The sequence below is a fragment of the Amborella trichopoda genome, chromosome 13, assembly GCF_054954075.1.
Source record: "Amborella trichopoda isolate Santa Cruz 75 chromosome 13, AtrichopodaSantaCruz75HAP2 v2.0, whole genome shotgun sequence".
In the NCBI taxonomy this organism is placed as follows: Eukaryota; Viridiplantae; Streptophyta; class Magnoliopsida; order Amborellales; family Amborellaceae; genus Amborella; species Amborella trichopoda.
The window spans coordinates 40,174-57,179 of record NC_142348.1 but is presented as its reverse complement, the minus strand read 5'-3'; the positions used below and the strand labels follow the sequence as shown (position 1 = coordinate 57,179).

Sequence of the window (17,006 nt, the reverse complement as noted above, 5' to 3'; positions counted from 1 at the left end):
TTATTTTGCTAGGGTACATGGAAAAAAAAGAAATCTAAATTAGGTAATATAATCATATATTCACTCAACCATGAGAGTAACGAGTATTCAAATTTTGAAAATTCCCATGCATATTTAGACAAAATAGAAGACACTTATAATAGGAGACACATATGCCCAAGTCAAATTGTCGTTTGATATCAACAAACAATATTGATCATGCAAGGAGCAAATGTTCTCGGGATTGTAAAAGAGACCATTTACTTTTTGTATAAGGGGGTCACAATTACTTCTACTCATTAGATGTCAAATTTCATGGCTTAGGGTGGGTCACAAAGTCCGAAATTTTTTTTTTTCAAACTTTGAGTTTATCTAATGGCACTTCTACAACCATCCAATTTGAGATCTAAGGGACATAAATGATTGTGACCTCTATGTACAAAAAGTAAATGGTCTCTTTGTATACTTTTTTATTGTTTTATATATACTTAACAAAAAAACCCAAAAGCAAATATTCTACATGTAAATGTGCTTAATACTTCTTTCATGGGTAGCAATAGTTATTTTTCATTTTGTTTGTGCAAATGTGCAGGTGCACGTGTGTGTCGGCGTGTAAGGGAGAGAGACAGAGGCTTGCACAATTACAAAGTAATATTAGGAATGTGGATATGGTTGGGACAAAAGTGCTGAAAAAAATATAGCTATGAGATAATGTATAATGAATAGGTCCTTTAATCACATACATAGTAGGATGGAAAGAATACGAGGAAATGGTGATAAATGGTTACAAGATTACTTATAATGGCAAATACCATCAGAGACTACAATACACAGAATTCCCCAATTTCACGATATGAGCTTTAATCAGTTATTTAGATATTCCTCCAGCCTAAGGGGATCAACAACATAGAATAACAATATTAAATAGTACCTGCACAGCAAGCAAACAAGCCTCATGTAGCAAAGGCTGCTAAGCTGAAAATAAGCCTGAAATGCTTGAACAGCCAGACCTCCACTGCTGGCATAACTTACTGTTCTTTTCATCCATCATGGCATTGTGTCAAACATGAGCAAGTGCTGCTAGGGTAAATCCCAGCTCTACCACCTACAAAAAATTACATTGACTTAATAAAAGAGATAACTGAGAAACCACCTTGTTTAAAAAAACAAACAACAAATATCTATAATGCAGCTAGCAAAAGGCAAACAAACAGTACATAAAGTCTCATTTTCCATATTCAATGGCTATTTATACTTCTGTCGTCCCTGTTCAAAATAATGACTAATCCCAAAGTTTCATACTCACAAATGTTCTATTAGCAATTTGCCATCATATTATGGGCAGAAATCAAATCCCAAGTCAACTAAAATATCAATGTCTTGAGATGCAATTCATATCATCTATGAATCTCTCTCTCTCTCTCTCTCTCTCTCTCTCTCTCTCTCTCTCTTACACTCCCCACCACCACCACCAAACAAAAACACAAGAAATAAAAAACTGACAAAAAGAGGCAGAAATATGAACATCTAACCAAATTCAAGGTGAACAGAAACCAAATAGAAAGATCTAGTATTAAAAAGTTCTGAACCTTCTAATGAATCCTCTAGGCATAAAACCCAAATGCAATAAATCAACATGTTCTCCATTAGTCAACCACCCTTGTTTTTTTTCCTGGAGGAAGTTGACTTTTGTATTGATTGTAATTCCCAAAACAGGGTGCCCTACACAGGAAGCCTTGAGGGTCCAAGAATCTTTGCCATAGATCCAAAAATGAGGTGAGCACTAAGGGAGGTCCAAATTCCCCTAGGGATAGTTGAGACTTGCTCCCTCCCTTGCTAGTGCATCTGCCGCAGCGTTACAATTCCTATGAGTGTGTCTCCAAGAGACTTGGATACTGCTGCAAATGTGGCCAATTTCGACAAAAATGTTATCTAGTCTCCAAGGGCAGAGGGCATTGCTAGAAGCCCAAGCGATAGTGTTGCTGTAATATCCTCCACCTACACCTTTCTGCTCCAAAGATGATTAAATCTTCTGAGTCCTCTGAGTAGAGACTTGCCCTCAGCGAATGTGGAGTCCTTGACTCTGATAAGCAGAGCATAAGAAAGGAGGATCAGGGCTTCAAATTTCCTAAACAGGCATCCAATGCCTGAGGAGCCCTAGTTGCCTAGAGAGCAGCTATCAGATGGCCCCAGGTTCCGGTGTCCTTCATAAAGAAGCTTGAGGAATCCTGTGGGCACTTAGGTGCAGCAATGCTTGCCAATTTTGGTGAAGATCTGAAAAGGAGAAGATGGAAGCTTGGGAGGTTTAGGGCTCAGAATGTGACAAGTAACCTCCTTTTTTCAATAAGAGCTGAGGTAGAGGCTCTCTCCTCACTAAAGATCCTATTATTCTTCTCAATTCAAATGGTCCAAAGAGTGGCTGAGATGGAAGCACTCCATAGAAGATTTCCTGAATTTTTCCAAGGAGTTCCAAGGCATAAGGAGAAGAGGTAAGGGATCAATTGGGGAATGACCCACAGCCACTTGAATAGAAGAAGGTAGGTTCAAAGGGCCAAGGCAACCTCACAATTTAGAAATAGATGTTGATTGGTTTCTTCAGCATTGAGGCACATGGTGCACCTGTTAGGAAAATGTATACCCCTTTGCTGTAGTTGATCGAGTGTCAAAGCCCTTTCATAGAGTGCTATCCAAGTAATAAGCTGGATTTTGAGGGCAAAAAGGAGCACCAAGCCATGGTGGCTATAGAGGGAAAGGCTGAGAGGGGAGGAGAAGGCAGGGTCTATAAGCTTCAGTAAAATGAAGCAACCGTGAATAAATCTGATGGAGAGGGCGATCAGACAATCTTATCATTGCATGTGGGAGAAAAATATCGAATCGGGCAAGACCGAGAGATTAAAAAACTGGTGAAGCTTGTGGTCAACTAAGAGTCTCTTGAAATTGTGGTTCCAAGGTATTGCATTAGGTGGACCAGTAATGCTTTCTGCCATCGAAGAGGAAGGGTTACGGGTCAGACAAAAGAAACTAGATAGGGAGTAGTAAAGCGGGTGACGAGGAGGTGAACAAGGAATCGAGTTTCATCGTGTCTATGAGGATGGTTCGAGTACGGCTAGTTTGAAAGCAAGCTGACTGAAACAGGTAATTGATTCAATTCTCGCTTCATTGTCAAAGGTAAGTGAGGGAGGGAGCGCGGCAAGTTCTAGCCTTTCTTCCCTTGAAAGGAGACTGAACGACACCCGCAAGTATTTGATTTTAGGGAGAGACCATCCAGTACCTTCACTGAGGTTCAGCCAGCGAGCCTCTTGATCTGCCACAAAGTTGAGTGTAGCCCCAAGGTCAATCATAGCCTCAGTAGGTTTTCAATTGATAGACACTTCTACATACATAAGCTCTCATGCTTGGGGCTTGACTTTCTTCACTTGCCCCTTCAATGAGCAGCCTTAGAGCCCTCATGAGTTTTCCAGTCTAGCGACTACGACCATAAAGAAAAAGGACATAATGAAAAGGGAAATACTGGAAATTGTGGCCTTGATAAGAGTTGCTTTGCAGCCTGGTGAAAGGACTCTCCCTTTTCATGAAGCCAGGTGCCACTTGACTTTGTCTATAACCAGGCTCCATAACTGGATTCGAGGAAGGCCAATGCAAGATGGAAGCCTAAGATAGGATGAAGGCATTGGCTCTACAGCACATCCCCATGAGTCAGCGAAGCATTTCACTATGGCTTGGTCAAGGCAGATTCCTGTCATCTTAGTTTTTTCTAGGTTCACCCCGTAGCCAAAGGTATAAATTTTAACATGAATTTTAAAAATTATAAATATTATTCTTTTACCAAAGTATCTATACATAATTAAGGTAATAGAAAAATAAGAAAAATTAACATAAAAAAGATTTCGAGATGTGAATAGGTAAATGCCTCCAAGTTTGTCACCAAAAAATGACATACTTGGTGAGCCGCACCAGATTGTCTACTGGTGTGTTAGAAGCAACAACAGATTAATCAGGTCAGAAGCGTCAACAGATTAATCGGGTATAGTGGTAGAGCCACACACCAAAACATGTGTAAAAACTGCATCGTTGATTCATCTAATCCATTCAGCTACTCACACGTTCTATGAGCAGATTAAATACTGCCAAACTCATGAGGTGCACAATATCATTGTGCATATGACAAATCAAAATGAAATGACTCCAGATCCAATGATCCCATGGGCCAAATGAAAAATTCAATAGTTATCAAGATAGAATTGGGAAGAGGAAATAAGAATTCCAACTAAAATAAAAGCTGTTATGCATCTTACCAATTGCTCATCAGTTTATAATTAAATCTAACAAGCAGGTCATAAATGACCAAAACAAAATTCATGTCTATAAACAGAGTCATGATGTTGATTATTTCTTAATGCACACCTAAAATGAAATCAAATGAACATAGTTACATACCATCTTAGACATATCTATGAACACATTATTCACAAAATCCCTCCGAAAATACAAGAAGTGGATCGCTATCAAGGGCTTCAACATGTTGTTTCATTCCATGGTAACAAAATTCACTAATTTAGGGTTGCCACAACACAATAAAGACACTATAATAAGCTCCATCAATTAACAATATCCTCAATTCTTTACTACAATTTCATGACCCCTGGCTATGTATGATTGAAGTGAGAAATCAATTTTTTTATGACTTGGGTACGGACCAAGATTGGCTATATAAAACTACTTGGCCTAGATCTCAATTGAAGTTTGTCAGAGTGGTTTGTGAATTTTATATACAATTGTGGGATGCCCATCAGATTGGGTATACATGGCCCATGTTCAGCCACGCTATGCGGACTCCAAAAGAAAACGGTTGTACTTTTTTGTGATTGAACCATGAAAAAACTTTAGCCAACATTATCATAAAAAAAAAAAAAAATGAAATTTTTTTTCAATAGGCTTTAGGCCAAATTCAATGCTCTTTAGTAATGCCAAAATCGGTCCATCCTACTGTACAGTAGACCTGCGAGCCTTTAGTATCTTGACATTGCGGCTGCTAATGAGCAACATTACTTCTTTTGCTAATGCTCATTGTTTTGTTTCCATTTTCTATGTTTGGAGTGACTACTTCTCATTTTGAATTCTTTTTAGTACGTATTCCATGTATAAAGGCGCAGTAGGGAGGAATCGAAGGAATCCCGAAAGATGGGCACAGGTGGGGACAGGTTTGGCATGCACATTGTGTAGTGGGAACAAGAGAAGCAGCAACAAATCTCTGAATGGAAAAAGTGTCACAATTCTTGTTTAGGAAGGCTAGCTAGACATAAATGTGGGCTACCTTCGAGGAACTATGTTGCGTCGTACACTCAATAGTGCAAACTGAGGATTTGGGATTCCAAAAACGAGCAAATGGATTTGTATGCCCAACGAGATTATGGAGCATGGTGAGCATAAATTAGTTATTTTATGTAGTTTCTCTATTTTCCTTAAAATATTCGTTAACATAGCGTGCAATTTAATGTCCCTACAATTTCGATGAAATAGATAAGCTATGTGAATAGAAGCATATAGATCTAGGACACCCTTCTGATGGTCCAAGAGCGAGGGCCACCAGGTAAGAGCTGCAGCTCGCTAGAGGAGACATGGCGGACAATGGAGGTAAGGAGCAAAGAAAGGCCCAAGGTGAGGAGTCCCTAGAAGAACGACTGAACCAGATGCAGCTCAAGCCGCTACAGCTAAGGCCGAGCAGCACTTCCATCTTTGACAACGATGTTAGTCCCAGTAAAAATAATAATAAATAAATAAAATTGAAAAAATAAAATTACTTGGATCTGTCCTTAAATCACACGAGGGACTTGAGGTTCCATACCAAATCCTATAGACCAAGCCATGCGGTGACAGGTAACCTTGAGAGTCATCTTTGGTGAATCTCATTCACATTCCATCTCTATTTTTCTGTACTTTTCACTATCTTTTCTAGAGGGGTCAACCTCCTTTTATAGAGAATAAATTTATTTTGTAACTCTCACATTCATGGTCTATAGGAGTTGAGATCCAAGTGTAACTCCTGCCTTAATTCCCTTAAGTGCAGCTAATTAGGATTAACAAGTTGTCACCAAACTGGTAATCTTATGTAATGAGCTAAACCTGTCATTAGTCCACTAATGAGACACGTAATAGGATGTCATCCAAGCATTCTCATAATTTTATAAAAGATATCATAAATTAAATAAACTTTGCATATCTATAATATAAAAACAAATTCTTACAAAGAATCCAATTCCAAACACGCCACTGGGTTTTCCCTCCAGTGACACTAGGTTTTCCCTCCAGTGCAACATCCTATTAAAGCTCAAAAATGGATCCAAGTATATGACATGACCTCATGTTAACCACATGGGATTTCACATATACTTCAATATGGCTTTTGCACCATTATTGAAAAAAAAAAAAATTTCGAGAGAAAAGGGCTTGATATGCCACATTTCCAACGACTCCTACTTGGCCTGAAGGCTCTTTGACTTCTTATACATAGCATTGCCTCATGCTTTCCAAATGGGATTTTCATATACCCAGCCAGTGTAGTCAAACACCACACTTAGATTTTCTGGCCTCCATAGCCATATATATGGCATTGCCCCATGCAATTTGCTTAGGATTTCACATATACCCTGCCAATGTGGTCATACACCACACTTAGATTTCCTGGCCTCAACAACCTTGTATATGATACTGCCTCAAGCTACTTGCATAGGATTTCACATATACTTTGCCAATGTAGTCATCCGCCACACTTAGATTTTCTGGCCTCAACAACTTTGTATATGGCATTGCCTCACGCTACTTGCATGGGATTTCACATATACCCTGCCAAAGTGATCATACACCACACTTGGATTTCCTGGCTTCAACAACCTTGTATATGGCATTGCCTCATGCTATTTGTATGGGATTTCACATATACCCTGCCAATGTGGTCTTATACCACACTTAGATTTTCTGGCCTCAACAACCTTGTATATAGCATTGCCTCACGGTACTTGCATAGGATTTCACATATACCCTACCAGAGTGGACATACACCACACTTGGATTTTCTCGCCTCAACAACCTTGTATATGGCATTGCCTCATGCTACTTGCATGAGATTTCACATATACCCCACCAAAGTAGTCATACACCACACTTGGATTTCATAGCCTCAACAACTTTGTATATGGCATTGCCTCATGCTACTTGCATGGGCTTTCATATATACCCTGCCAATACAGTCATACACCACATTTGGATTTCTTGCATCAATAGTTTTGTATATGGCATTGCCTCATGCTACCTGCATGGGATTTCTCATATACCTTACCAATTATTCACCAACACGTTGGATTTTATTTACATCTATCTTTTAGCCAAGAGAAAAAAAAAGGCCCATTGCTTCCGCATGTTTCTCAAACATGTCATCCACCACTGGTCTTTAAGTCCAAAGCACAGATTCGAATCATAGGTCAAAATAATAAGAACAATAATAATTTGACAAAGCTTTAGGTGGTGGAGGTTTGAGTCCTCTTCAAGGCATTGAGAATGCTCATTGAATGAGCATTCCATGACTTTCTTAATGTGCATTGATCACCATCGAGATAACAAATTCAATTCTAATTTGGTAATGATGATTTACTCCCACTATCCAATGAATAGCTATCAATAATACGATAATTCAATCTAACATGATACATCATTAAAGATTTTTAATGTTATGTGGATATACACGGAGCACTATAAGGTGCCAATGATTACTACATCTCAATGAAAAATAATAGCTTAGCATCGCATCCTCATGGGTACAAATTTAGTTTCTAAATATAAAGAAGAATAGTAAGCAAAATAAATAAAAATAAGTCGCAACTAGGTTAAAAATAACGAACAACATGATTAATTCAAAAAAAATATCCTTACACAACATGGCCAATAGGCTTACACTTTCCAAGGATATTGTAATGCATAATCTTGTAAAAAAATAAGGGAGGAAAAATATATTATCACAAATATACATATATTGTTGAACTTGGAATATTCATAAACATTGATCACCATGAAATATTTCAAATCAAGAATTTCTTTACATAAATAGTCGTCTTGTCACAATATGTATAATTGCTAGAGGGGTATATTAGAAATAAAAAAGTAAATAGTGAACACCAAATTTCTCTTTCGTACATAGCAAATGTGAGAGTATATCTCTCTTTTCCTCTCCATATATTTTCATACAAATGATTAGATGAATGAATATTGAGCTTTGCCTAAAATTACGAAAGCTGCCTTTTGTGCATTAAGAGGTTTAGCTGAAATATAAAATAATGTCTTTAACATCAACGCAACTTTTCGATGATGTCTATTGGTCATGGACATGGGGATGATGGTGTGCATGTGGTTCATAGACCATGGTGTAAATGACAAGCTAATGAATGCGTCCTTCGTGTTTATTGAAGAGAGCGACTTACTTATCGTTAGGTAGAGAGAGAAACTTAAATTTTGAAAAAGAGAGAGACTTATGTTTTGAAATAGGACACTGATTTGCATTGGTTTCATGCTATTAAGATAAAATAGAATGTGAATAAATTTCTAATTTAAGGCAATAAAAAATTTACCATAAAATATTTGTAGTTAAATCCTTCCAAATACTTTTAATATTCAAAGTGCATTGATTTCATGCTATTTAGATAAAATAGAATGCGAACAAATTTCTAATTTAAGGCAATAAAGAACTTACCATAAAAGCTTTGTAATTGAAACCTTCCAAATACTTTTCACATTCAAAGTGCATTGCTTTCATGCTATTTAGATAAAATAGAATGTTAACAAAAGTTCTATCTAGAAACTATTCAAACCAGTACCAAAAAATAAAAAAAATGATTCAGACATAATAAATGGCATCACCACAAAAAACATTTAAGAATGTGATAAAATACAATATGGTACAAAAGCGATATTGAAGTATATGTGAAATCCCATTGGTTAGCATGAGGCAATGCCATATACTTGGATCTATTTTTGTGCTTTAATAGGATGTCGCACTAGAGGAAAAACCCAGTGTCACTGGAGGGAAAACCCAGTGGTGCATTTGGAATTTGATTCCTTGTAAGAATTTGTTTTGATATTATAAAAATACAAAGTTTATTTAATTTTATAAATATCTTTTATCAAATTGTGGGAATGCTTGGATGACATCCTATTATGTGAGTCTTTAGTGGACTAATGACAGGTTTAGCTCATTACATATGATTAACAATTTGGTGACAACTTGTTAATCCTAATTAGTTGCACCTAAAGAAATTAAGGCAGGAGTTGCACTTGCATCTCAACTCCTGTAGACCATGAATGTGAGAGTTACAAAATAAATGTGTTCTCTATAAAAGGAGGTTAACCCCTCTAGAGAACACATTTATTTTGTAACTCATGGGAAGAACTTGCTCTATATAGAGAACAACTTTTCACCTTTATTAGTAGATGTGATTGCTAAGAATTACAAGCACCAATAAATAGTTGCTTATTCTACTATTTAAAACTAGTTCATCGTGCTAAGTAGTTGTATCACTTTATATGACATTATCCTTTATCTGCATAGTTGTGCAATGCCCAACAATCAATTTGGATCAATGGGTTTAATGGTTACGGTGTAGTGGATGACGAATGCTCACATGGTGTACCATGTTTTAACACACACCAATGGTGAATGATATACCTACTAAATTTTAAAAGTACATTATCATTAAAGGAATGAGGTGACAATCCATTTTAAATGAGTTTCGAGTCCAAAACGTGTTCAAGTTCCAACAAACCAACTCAACAAAAGCTCCATACGCCAAAAATAAGCTAGCTCTTCTCTCTCTCACATATGGACTAAATACGTAAGAAATGCTTATATGTTCACACTTCACATACACAAATAGATGTGAAATGAGTGAGAGAGATTCATCTTTTGTGTTCAAGAGAGGGTGTGAGAGCAATAGCAAATGCTCACAAATGTTGGTCCATGCAAGAGAAAGTACCCAATGGATCTAGATTCTAGAGACATTCATAAAAGGCAAAAAATTTTCTATCTAGAAACTATTCAAATTCAAACATAATAAATGCCACCACCATACAAAGCATTTAAGAATGTGAGAAAATACATAATAAAGTAGAAAAAAAAAAAAGAATATTGTGAAACATGAGATAAACACAGCGAGAGTAAAAGATCAGAATCGAAAGAATCATCAGCCTGATATAAGAAAAGATGTGAACGACTAACATAACCCTAAATCATGTGCATAATTGTAGCAAATATATCACTCGAAAATCAAAATGAAACATTAAGGAAATGTGGGAAATATGCAAGCCTCAAATTTTTGAGGGCAAAAATAAGAAAATCCTAAAAAACTGACTCGCAAATCAACACTAGGGTGTATACACTGATAACAACTGCACATGTTAATATGTTAATGCTAACAAAACCAACATGAGAATCTGAATGACAAACTATCTATATAAGGGACCACTTAATTTTATAATATTGTGAAACATGAGATAAACACAGCCAGAGTAAAAGATTAGAATCAAAAGAATCATCAGCGTGATATAAGAAAAGATGTGAACGACTAACATAACCCTAAATCATGTGCATAATTGTAGCAAATATATCACTCGAAAATCGAAATGAAACATTAAGTAAATGTGGGAAATATGCAAGCCTCAAATTTTGAGGGCAAAAATAAGAAAATCCTAAAAAACTGACTCGCAAATCAACACTAGGGTGTATACACTGATAACAACTGTATATGTTAATATGCTAACAAAACCAACATGAGAATCTGAATGACAAACTATCTACATAAGGGACCACTTGATTTTATAATATTGTGAAACACCAAGTTAATTAACGTGGAAAAAGTTGAAGAGAAGCAAGTCATCTTTGGATTCTAAGCAACCTAAGGAGAAAACAAGTCTTAGAATGCAACTAAATTCAAGTTCCAAATGAAACGTGCCCCCTAACTCAATACAATCACAAGAAAATACCTTTCAGCTTCTAGAAAATTTGTCCTTTTGTTGGGTTCAATGATCACAAACATGTACTAAGGCAAATTGGATAGGTTCTTAAGCGTCTATCACATCAACAATGGATGTTAGAGAACTCATAGATTATAAAGTGATATTTCATATTTATGGGAAATATCATATGATGGCTCAACAAGTATAGCCATATTATATCCTCCGACGAGTTTTGTTTTTTTTTTCTTGAATGTGTTATCTTATATCATCGGATAAGGTTTTAGAGTTTCCTTCTCTACTTCTCAATAAATGAAACTTAACATTATGGTTCATAGACCGAGTATGCCTTTTAATTGTGCATTTATTGATTGAATGCACGTTGCCCAGACAACCGCCATGCAGTTGGACACGAAACATGATGTGGTAAAAACCTGCTCCACATGGAAAGCAACTTTGCACCAATCACTTCTAATGGTTTAGAAATGATTACCAGGAAATTACAAGTAGTAGCACAGAGAAATGATTGCTTATTCTACAGTTTAAAACTAGTTAATCTTGCTAAGTAGGTGTATCACTTAGATCATAACTAAATATTGCTATGGAGAAATGATTGCCTATTTTACAGTTTGTCTCTTTCAGGTGCTTATTTAAGAAAGCCCTGGATAACTAACTCACAGATGAATGTGACCAATACAAAGAATTCTTTTCTTTGTTCATCAAAGAATTCCATTCTTTGTGCAACTTAAACAAGATTTGAAATAGATCATGCAAAAGAAAGCACAAATCAATAAATAATGCAAACAAGACAAACACATCAAATCAGTAAAATCCATAGCAAGTATATTACCTCATTCTCCAACATATGTAGAAGAGTTGTCTTTCCAGTGTTGCCAGGCACTAGACAAAGGAACTTGACCTCTTTCAGCGTAGGGAAGTAAGAACACCATGCAACCAATCAAGCAGAAACACAAATCCAGCCTAAAAAACCCTCAAGGAAAAAAAGAGGAAGAATAATAAAATATGAGAAACAACTTGAAATATGAGAAAATGGACCATAGAGACAACCATATTAAAGAAACAAACCAAAAATGAGAAAATAAAAGGACAAAACAAAACAAAAGGACAAAACAAAACAAAAGTTGAGAAACGAAAGTGAAGAATGGAGAAAACAACTGAATCAAAATTACATTTCAAGTCAAACCCTCACTCATGGACTGATTAAACAGCCAAAAATAAACAAAGAAAATGAAGAATGTCACACAAATAGGCTTTATAGTAACTAGCATTTTTAAGTTAAAAAAATGAAACTCACCATTTTTACTCATAATTCACAGCACACCATATGAACCTACAACTAAATTTCAATGAAGCTACGTATGTTCCACTTTAAGTGAGAGGAGTAAATCCATGAAAAGATAGACTAAATTAAGTCATTTATAGGAACAATCACATCCTAAACATAATACCAGTAAACTTCCACTCTAAAGAAAATAAATAAAGAAGTCAATAAAAAACAAATTATAATAAACATACAAATTAAGAAAAAATTCAACTAACAATTACATGCTAAAAAAGTACTACTTCAAAAGAAAAAAGTACTCAAATTCAAGGAAATGGTAGTTGATGCAACTATGGCTGCCATTTTCAGACTAGAGAGCAAGATCTATAATACCTTCAAAATCTCTTCTGTAAATATTGGGCTAGATGTCCAGTCCAATGTATATAGCAGGCAAATAAGCACCAAGACCAATAAATAGTTAAAAAAAAAAAACTGCCTAGATAAACCTAAATATCTAGATGAATCACCACAATGAAGCCCCAAACCGTTGAATTACAAAATCCAAGCTTATGGCAACAAATCAATCGCATAAACCTTCAAAAAGAAACTCTGAAAACTAGATAAACCATATATAAGGCACCTCAAAATTTCAAAAGCAAAGCAAGATCAACCAGAAGAAATCCCTGGAAGGGAAATACCTGTGACTTGGATTCAACGTAAGAAACGCTAATACTCTTCGTGCTCCCTGGTTTCAATGTCCTCTGGGTTAGCTAAAACACCACCCATATATGTAGACTAGTGTAGAAGAAAGTCTAACACTGGTTTGCAGAGCAAGAGTGGAACAACAAGAGAATCGTAGAAAGAAAGCGATGAACAAAGGCTTTGAAGCAGAAAGAAAGCACAAAGAGGAGGAAAGAGAGAGGGAAAATATCACTTGCTCCTAGGGTTTCGAAGCAGAAAGAAAGCACAAAGAGAAGAGAAGAACAAAGAGGAGGAGAAGCAGGTAAAAACAACACTTCAAAATTCAAACTAATGGGCCTCAACAAATATATGATCGTTGGGTTTGTCTCTACCTCAACCGTCTTTTTTTCCCCTTGACGACAATCTCTCTCTCTTTGGTTCGTTCAGGCCTTAGATTGAGCTTTCTCAGGCTCGTCATTGTTGAAGTCCGGATGGAAATAGAGATTGAGGCCTAGCTCTTAGAGAGAGATCGAGGTGGAGATTGAAGCGGAACTCTTGCTCTCTCTCTCCAAAATAAAAAATAAAAAATCTAAAAGATTTGTCACCATCAATAAATCGCTTCAAGAAATCGACTAACAAAGGCTAGTAGAACCCCATACCTTTCCATCTTACTCTGAATGGAGCAACACCATGCTTTGACATTTGTAAATATATGTATCCATTTTGTATATAGGCGTGCAAGACAGAATAGACCGTAAAAGATACGAGAATAAACATAACAAGTTATGGCCTAATGGGTAGTCTGAGAGAGAGACTATTACAATCTCTGTAAATAAGACTGAGCATACAAAATGCAAGATTCAGAGAGAGAGAGGGAGAGAGAGAAAGCAAACAAAGGATAGATTAGAGAGAGAAAGGGCAGTTAAGGGTATCTTACTGGTGATGATGAGGGGGAGAGAGAGAGCAACTAAAGGATAGCTTAGAGAGAGAAAGGGCAACTACAAGCAAAAGGAACTTTATCTTCCAAAACCAAATTCTTAATAAAAGAATGAAAGAAAAAAGAAAAAGAAAAATGCATACAAAGTTTTTGCATTCACCTTTGTCATCAAGATCTTGAGTTTCTGAGATTCTTCTTTCTCCTTTCTGCTCGTCTGAATTCCCATAAGCTTGGGTCTGACTTTTGTAGGAGATAGCGTCCTTCCCTGCAAAAAAAAAAAAAAAAAGCCAAGCACTTAAAAACCTAAATGAGCAAGATAATCAATAAAAATTTTAAGCATCTGAGCTTTGAAATCATCTTTGACAACTAAGCGTTCCACTTGGGGGGGGGGGGGGGGGGGGGGGGGGGGGAAGAGAAGAAAATTCCACTGGAAACCACGTACTAAGCCCCAGAAGCACAATTCCATTCCCTAAACCCTATAAGAGCTCTAGACTCTCCAAAATATGGCCTTTCCATTGAAAAAAACATATACCAAAAAAAAAGGAAAAGAAAATACTTGATAAGCAAATACAAGAGAAGCCCTAGAAGCATAACTTCAACAATACATGTCCTAAAAAAATACCAAGACGTCCAAATCCAAACCCACAGGCAAATCATAGACATAAACACATGGACAAAAAAAAAGATAAACTCCATAAAGACCTAGTGTGATCTTATAACCAGCAAAGGCTCATCCGCTTCTGCTACAAAACTTAACAGAAAATTTCTACATAATAGAGAACAAAGACGGGAAAGCAAGACTATAACCTTACCAAGAAAATGGGAATTAAAAATACTAAAAACCACAAAATTAGACCTAGAAAACACAATTCTGACCCCTAAATCTTGGATAAACCCTACTAAGTAAACTATCAAATCAAAATGTTTGCATGAAAGTTACCCAGGAATGCACCACAAAAGAGTCCTTCCTAGAAATAGAACTTCAACACAGGAAACCATAGAAACACACTAAAAGAAGCCACAATCCAGACATCCAGTTAAATCATAAGCCAAATTACATACAATAACAACAAAATTCACCAATAACTTCAAGTGATCAAATGACCCGCAAATTCTCAGCCAGCACCATTACTAAAACTTACAAAATCCTTAAAAAACAAAGGGATGAGACTAAAAATGAGATTGTACCCCTTCTAAATTCTAACAATGAAACAAACTAAATGGCAAGGATGTTTTGAATTGTAGTCTAGAACACCACAAAATTAGACCTAGAAAAAAACAATTCAAACCCCTAGAACCCTAGAAAAGCAAAGAAACAACTCCAAAAAACGCTCGCCATAAAAATCTCAAAACACGCTCCAATCAAGCTCAAGAAAGCCACTAGAAATTGAAACTCAACAGCATCAACCCTACCTAAAAAAGTACAAATCCAGTCACAATAGGGTCACCGACAAAAACCAGAGAAATTCAGCATGAACCTCAAGTGATCCCACGGTCTGCAACTTCTCAACCTCCATTTTAGCTACTAAAACTTAGAAAATCCCCAAAAACATAGAAATGAGACCAAAAGCAAGAAAACTTTGGCGATAAGAGGGTAAAACATGAGGTTCAGAGGTTCGATTTGTACAGATCGAAGAAGCCCAAAGACTTTAACAGTGAGAAAATAACGCAACTGAAATATACCTCAGACATATGAGGTATCCCACTTCATCTGTGGCAAATGCTCGATGCAGATGCCTTCTAGGTCCGGCACCCGTAAAAACTTTAAACCCGGTATTATATTACAAGATTTAAAAAAAATTAAATTAAATTAAATTAAATATTTTCTGCATTAGCATGAGCTCAGCTCGGCTTACATCGGCTTAGCTCGGCTTACATCAGCTTGCCTCGGCGTACATCAGCTCGGCTTGGCTTACATTAGCTCGGCTCGACTTACATCAGCTCGGCTCCGATTATATTTGCTCGGCTACGAAATTGATAAGATATGAGCCGAGCTGATGTAAGCCGAGCCGAGCCGATATAAGCCGAACTGAGCCGATATAAGCCGAACCGAACCGATATAAGGCGATCCAAGATGATGCAAGCTGAGCCGAGCTGATGTAATAAGCCTAGCTAAACTGATGTAAGCTGAGCTAGCTGATGGAGCATGATGTCTACAATACAATCTATTACCTTTAGATTGTTTGGCAATTGAAAATTTGGGTACCAAAAGCTGAAATTTTCCAATTCACCATAATTATTCCTAGTCAAAGTAAAGTAAAAAAGAATATGCATTTATCAAAATGAGATTGATATTCCTTCAAGTGAACTATAATGTAAAGTTTTTTAAAATTATTTACAAATTTGTGACTGTGAGAAGCATAGAATAACTATGGCGAATTGGAAAATTTCAACTTTTGGTACCCAAAATTTGAATTGCCAAACACCCCCGTAAAGGTAATATATTGCATTGTAGACATCATAATGCTCCATCTACTTTCCTTAATATAAAAGCAACCTTCGAGTCTGTCATTCTCCCTCCCTCTCCCTTGAAAGCATTACACATGGTTTTAGAAATTGTCGATTTTAAGTTTGAAATTGTTTGTTTGAATAATAATTGATGGCAACTAGGTCAATTCCCTTGCAGAATCGGGTATCAAATTTATCACGACAAAATCACCTAATTTTTTAAGAGAACCGCTTAATTTTAATCAAACAACTCACACAAGAGCTTTAAATTCTAGCTTTAACATACATTTATATTTAATATTTTAATATCTTTTTTACTACAACAAAACAATGAATTATTTTCAAATTGCCAATCCAGATTAAGCTATTTTTAAAAGGAAAAAGTTTATATTGAATTGAGGCTATGAAGAATCAAATTGGAGCCCACCTCAAAATTTCCACTAAAAGAGGTTGTTTTGATACCTAAATATTCTCAAATCGATAATCTTGACATCAAGATGTATGTACATGAGAAAAAAGCGTATTTCAAGGTTTGGAAATAACGTATACTGTAACACATTTTTTTACTGTCTAGTTTCTTTGTTTTTAAAGTTTTCATAAATCTGTTTGATCTACGCTATTTTTGAAGCTTTAACTTTTATAATTAAAGATGAAAAATATATTTTAAGGCTATCACAAAAATTG

At 36.2% G+C, this 17,006-nt stretch overlaps 1 long non-coding RNA gene across 5 annotated transcripts; it reads right to left on the bottom strand.

Moving 5' to 3' along the window:
- Positions 1–542: 542 nt before the first annotated feature.
- Positions 543–15,675, bottom strand: LOC148778921 (uncharacterized). Of its 5 annotated transcripts, none has more exons than XR_016047739.1 (5): positions 15,558–15,675; positions 14,035–14,139; positions 12,955–13,001; positions 11,825–11,955; positions 543–1,084 (listed from the first exon to the last, which is right to left on the bottom strand). It is a non-coding gene; the product is annotated as an uncharacterized LOC148778921 (long non-coding RNA). The 5 variants fall into 5 exon arrangements; XR_016047742.1 differs by having other exon boundaries at positions 13,330–14,139; positions 15,288–15,629; XR_016047744.1 differs by having other exon boundaries at positions 15,288–15,629.
- Between the last annotated feature and the right edge of the window lie 1,331 nt (positions 15,676–17,006).